We start from the raw sequence: 6,000 nt of genomic DNA, 5'->3' as shown, positions 1-6,000 counted from the left end.
TATTTATTTATTTCTTTCATGTTAAAAATTTGCTAGAGATCATTCTAGCTATTATAAATCGTATTTTTTTTAAATTTTTACGGTAAACTGAAATTTCTTTTTCATGTTTGCAATTTGCTAGAGGTTGATTTTATCCAATTTTTTTGTGTGTTAGATTAGTTATTAACTTCTAATGGAAGGGGAGGATTCTGTGGCCTGTAGTAGTTGCGCTAGCAAGGACTTTGCATGACAATATACAGGAAACATATTGAATAAAAAATATTTTAGATGTAAGTTTTGAATCAAGTGTGTAGTGAAACAATAAACATGATGAAATAATATCTTGTCGGCACACACAAGGGTATTAAATCATGCACTAAAGCCCCTACTGAAGTTCAAGAGAGATGCAAGAAATCATTAGAAGATACAAAAGTCAAAACACGACATGATAGTGTATTAAATGACATTAGAAGCAGTGCAATAAATATCGGTGAAAGTCAAAATGTTACCAATTCATCATTAGTTGTCCCCTCCCAGAGGCCACATAGAGCTAGAGGTCCAATGGATTCTTTCACCACAACACAAGCAAGAAATTCTACTCTAAATTCCAATTAAAAAAAAAGATGAAAGAAGAGAAGCATGTAGGGCAATTGGTAGATTCTGCTACTCAGCTGGATTGATGTTTAAAGTTGCCAATGACCCATATTACTTGTCTATGTTGAAGCAGTTGCTAATTTTGGACCTGGTTTTACTCCTTTAGAACTTGGATACTTAAAGATGAGGTTGCCACAATCAATAAGATGTTAGAGGAGCATAAGAAAACATGAAATAAATATGAGTGCTCGATTATATCAGACAGTTGGACAGATGGAAAAAAGTAGAACTTTGATTAATTTTCTTGTGAACAGTCTAGTTAGGACTTTTTTCATAAATGTTTGGATACTTCTAATGCTATAAAAAGTGGTGAGTTACTATTCACTTATTTGGATGATGTGATTGAGGAAGTGAGAAAAAAATAATGGAGAAAAGACAACATATATATTGGACACTATGTGCAACACATTATATTGAACTAATATTAGAAGCTATTGGAAAGTTGGAGATTAATGAAAACACATTTGCAAATACAAAACAAGTTCTTAAATTCATTTATGGGCACATATGAGTTCTTGGTTTGATGAGATCTTTTAGAAAGGAGATGAAACTATTCGTCCAACCATCACACGGTTTGCTACGACATATTTGGCCTTCAAAGCATTTACAAGCAGAAACAACCACTTCAGACAATTTTTTCATCAGAAGCTTGGTGTTTTTATCAAATGATAAAGAATACGGAAGGTATAAAAGCTCGAGCTGTTATTTTGTTTGTCCATATTTTTTGGGTCATCTTGCTTTTGTTTCAAAAGTGTTGTGCTACTTGTAAATGTTCTAAGAGAGGTTGACTTAGAAGAAAGGCCTGCCATGGGTTATATTATGAGTTAATGGATTCAACAAAAGAAAAAAATTCTTTTAATTGTGGGCATCATTAAAAGAAGTATGGACTTAATTGGAGGCAAATTGATGTAAGGTGGGAAGTATAACTTCGTAGACCACTACATGCAACTGATTATTATTTAAACCCTTAAATTCTCTTCGAGGGAAATTTTTCTAACGATGATGTGGTAAAAGAAGGGTTAATTGCTTGTATGCAAAGAATGTTGGATTCTGAAGATCATCTTAGAATTGATATTCTACTAGACTTGTATGATAATTTATGAGGAGACTTTGGGAGTAGAGTTACCATGGAGTCAAGAAAGTTGAGATCTCCTGCTAATTGGTGGATGAGATTTGGTGGGAAAACACCTGAGTTAATGAATTTTGCTTTTCGTGTTCTTAGCCTCACATGCAGTTCATCAGGTTGTGAAAGAAAATTTTTTTAGTTCTTTAGTTCTTGATAGTTAAAATTATTAGTATTTGCTTTTATAATCACCTTTTAAAAATAATATTTTTTTATCTTAGATTCATACTAAAAAAAGGAACAAGTTGTAGCACAAGAGGTTGAATGCTCTGATATATGTAAGATATAATACTATATTGAGGGAGAAGTATAAGAAGAAAACAAGACTTTGATCCAATATTGATAAATGACATAGAATCTGTTGATTTGTGAATTGTTGAGGAAGAAGTTCCAGTGCTTCCACAGGAACCTTCTTGGATGAATGAAGACAACTAAATATTTGATGTTGATGTAAGTAGAAATGACCTACAACAAATGCAAATGAAGAATAACAAAATATTACACAAGGAAGAAATGACATTTAATAGCGTATTTACACAGGAAAATGAAAATGTATGAAAGAACATGTTTCATATTTAAATTTAATTTTTCTTTACATAAATATGCATTCTTAATTTCTCATAGAAAGAAGATTCTAAATGTTTACGAATGTCATTTTATTTTGTTTGTAATTTAGGCAAAATTGAGAAGGAGAAACAAATTATGCATGCACCTAGGATTGAGCATGCTGATGACTTCAATGAAGTGAACAATGAATGCAGAAAATATGAAAGACATAGTTGTGATTTAGACACAACTATTGGTGAAGAAGAAGAATATTTGATGATGAATTTGAAGAATGAATAATGAGATCAAATGATCATAAATTTATTTTTTTTGACTCAAACATGTTTACTTATTTTTATACGTTCTACTTTTTATGATGAATTTTTGCTAATATTTTGAAGATTCTACTCCTAGAAGACTTGTTTTGTTTGTGTGTAATTTTTTTTGTTATGCATAAATAGTTTATTTTTTCTCTTAATATTTATATTTTTTATTTTTTTCTTTTACTGTGGGGTTTACGCCCATAACAACTAAAACGCCTTGCCCAACACCCATGCCTTCTAAAATATTGGTTCCAAGAGGGTTCTTTGGAGAGTTCTAGAATAGAAAGTTGCTGATATGATATATAGTCAGTTCATTAAAGATATGTGTACTAGAGCTGTTACTTGTGTTCAAACAAAAGGAGGATTGACTTACTAAACTTTTTAATATTATTTTAAAAACTAATAAGATTCCTCAGGAGTGAAGGAAGAGTATTTTTGTCCCTATTTTTATAATAAAGAGGATGCACACAAGTGTGCAAATTATAGAAGAATTAAGTTAATGCCATAAATTAAAATTACGAGAAAGTAATTGATCATAGGTAAGGCGTAATACAAAGATTTCTCATTGGATTTATGTCGGGCAAAGCTACTTACTATGGAAGCTATACAGTTATTGACAAGTTTGAAGGAGAAGTACAAATATAGTTAAGGATGATTTATATATGATTTTTGTTGATTTAGAAAAAAAACATATGATAAGGTTCTAAGAAAAGTTCTTTGGAGAGTTCTAGAAAAAAAATGTGCTGATATGACATATATTGAAGTCATTAAATATATGTATACTACAGTTGCTACTTGTGTTCACACAAAAAGATGATTGGCCAAGTATTTTCCTATTTAAGTTGGATTACATCAGGAATCAACTTTAAGCCAATATCTTTTGCTTTAGTTATGAATGCTCTTACTAGACATTTACAGGAGGATATACCTTGGTGTGTTATCTTTGCTGTTTATATCATTCTTGTGGACAAGGCTAAAGAAAGCGTTCAGGAAAAACTTGAATTATGAAGGTCAAATTTAGAGTCTAAAGGCCTTAGTTTGAGTAGATCTAAAACTGAATTCACAAAATGTAATTTTAATAGTAGTAGATCCAGTGACGGAGTTGTAACAATGAGTGATCAAATTATTAAAAGGAGTGAACTTTTTAGATATCTCGGGTCTATTGTTCAAAATGATGGTGATATAGATGGGTCTAAGTTGAGGAATGAGTTGTGCCTATTGTGTGATAGAAAGGTATCGCTTAAAGAAAATTTTATAAAATGGTGGTGAGACCTGCAATGCTTTATGGCTCAAATTGTTGGTATCTAGAAGAGAAGCATAAAACTAAGTTAAGTGTTGATGAGATGAGAATGCTTAGATGGATGAGTGGATTTACACTTGAAACAAAATGTGAAACAAATGTATCCGTGAAAGGCTTTTTTTTAGTTTTTTGGCTGAGAAGATTGGAGAGGGTTGTCTTAGACGGTTTGGTCACATTAAAAGTTAACCATATGATGATCCAGTTAGAAGAGTAGATGATACCAGAAATAACCCGAACTATGATAGAAAAACAAAATATGATTATTGCAAAGTCTATGAGGGTATTGCAACAACAAAGACAAACAAATACAACTAAAATGTTACCAAGGGTGATTGAGTCGACATGGTGGGTTGGAATGGGTAGGTTGGGGTGTTGGAAGGTGGTAGATTTAACAGCTAAGGTTTCTAGAAGGTGGATGGGTTGCAGCAAGGCCTGTAGGGGGCTGGAACAACAACAAGGAGGCACGGGGGATGGATTTGGGCAGATGGAACAGCGAGGACAGCACAAGGAACAGTTGGGAAGCAGCCAGGTAGTGGCAGAGGGTGGCTAGAGTGGTTGTGACAGCAAGGGAGGCAAATTATGGAAGGTGGCAACACGTGGAAAGGGGTAGGGCGTAGGTTCTGGAGGCGGCGACACGTTGGAAGGGGATGCACGGTGGCGGGGAAGGCAGGAAAATGCAGGGACAATAACTTCTTGTTGTCCGGGATTACGACAACAAGCAGTAAAGCGGTTGGCGGCGGCTTGAAGATAGAAAAATTCAGGAAGAAACAACAGAACAACTGTTTTGGGCGCCTACAACATGGATGGAGAGGCCAGGAGCTATGTGGGAAGATGTGGGAGGGGATAGGATAAGAAAGTCACTATCTCGGGAGAGAGATACAACCAGAGCACCACCTAATCTGTCATATACAACCCTCGAAGGAAGAAGAATGGATAGCAACAACTGTCCTGAACAAAACACACGAAAAACTAATTAAAAACACAAAAATTACATAGTTATAGACTTAGGGTAAATAAGAGTGGACCCCACTTTCAATAGTAGGGAATTCCACTTAAAGGATCGGTTGATCGGCCCAAGCTGCTCTCGCTCCCTTGAATACTGCAACAATACTGTAGCAACGATCGTAAAAAGTCTCCTTGGTCGCTCCTGCGTGAGTAGATGGTTTAGATTCAACTTTTGTTAAGAAAGGTAGAGGTAGAACAAAAAAAGTAAAAAATGATCTTAATTTATTAGAATTTAATGAAAATATGACACTCAATAGAACACAATGATGAAAAAGGATTCATGTAGCCAACTATTGTTGCACATTAATTGTTTTTACTATATTCAAGTACATCTGATTTGTGTGTGGGTGATGCTTAATTATTCAATGAAATTGCAATGTTCATTGTCCTAAGATTTGAAAGGGTTGCTATTTGCTTATGCTTTTTCACCCTGTAGTCTTTTCATTCTCTTATAACATTCCTTTCTACTTATGTAGTTTCTGTTGTTATAGTTATTGACACTTTCTACTTGCATCGGTCCTGATGCCAGACTTCTATATTGTGTAGGTTAGTTCATTGGCTAAAATTGCTGTTATGATTAAAAATAGCAACGAGCTTATCTTTTGGCATCCATGATGTAAATTATTAATGCAACATAAAAGCTTCATATTTCTTAGTTTAGACATGATTACCAAAAAAATAGATAAAAGATGCAGGACAAATTAAAAAAATTCGTAGTAGTGTCCTCGTTATTCTGTAGCGTATTCTTAGTGTCTTATTTGAACATATGATCGTAAATCCGTAATTCCATTATAGTTGCAGAGATAGATGGCATCCTCTGATGGTGATGATTTGTTGGTTGTTAAATGCTAACCTGAAAATCTTATGGGATGAGTTTGTAAGTTTTTTGGTCTACCTGACTGCATTTCATGGTTCACAAACAAATTAGCTTCCATGTTATTTTGCAAGCACATAACTAGTCCAGCTTGTCAAAGTTTCACCTTGTATGAAAGTTTCTGGAACTTTGCTATTTTACTTCTTTAAAACTCCAGCTATTAACCATAAATTGTTATTACCTATATGAAAACATT

General features: G+C 33.8%; 1 protein-coding gene across 1 annotated transcript in view; it reads left to right on the top strand.

Moving 5' to 3' along the window:
* The window catches only part of LOC110020151 (protein RRP6-like 3), a 121,998-nt gene that overhangs the window by 16,519 nt on the left and 99,479 nt on the right, over positions 1-6,000 (top strand). The window lies entirely within an intron of this gene.

Source organism: Phalaenopsis equestris, unplaced genomic scaffold (genome assembly GCF_001263595.1).
Source record: "Phalaenopsis equestris unplaced genomic scaffold, ASM126359v1 Scaffold000094, whole genome shotgun sequence".
Taxonomy (NCBI): Eukaryota; Viridiplantae; Streptophyta; class Magnoliopsida; order Asparagales; family Orchidaceae; genus Phalaenopsis; species Phalaenopsis equestris.
This window is presented reverse-complemented; position numbering and strand designations above follow the sequence as displayed.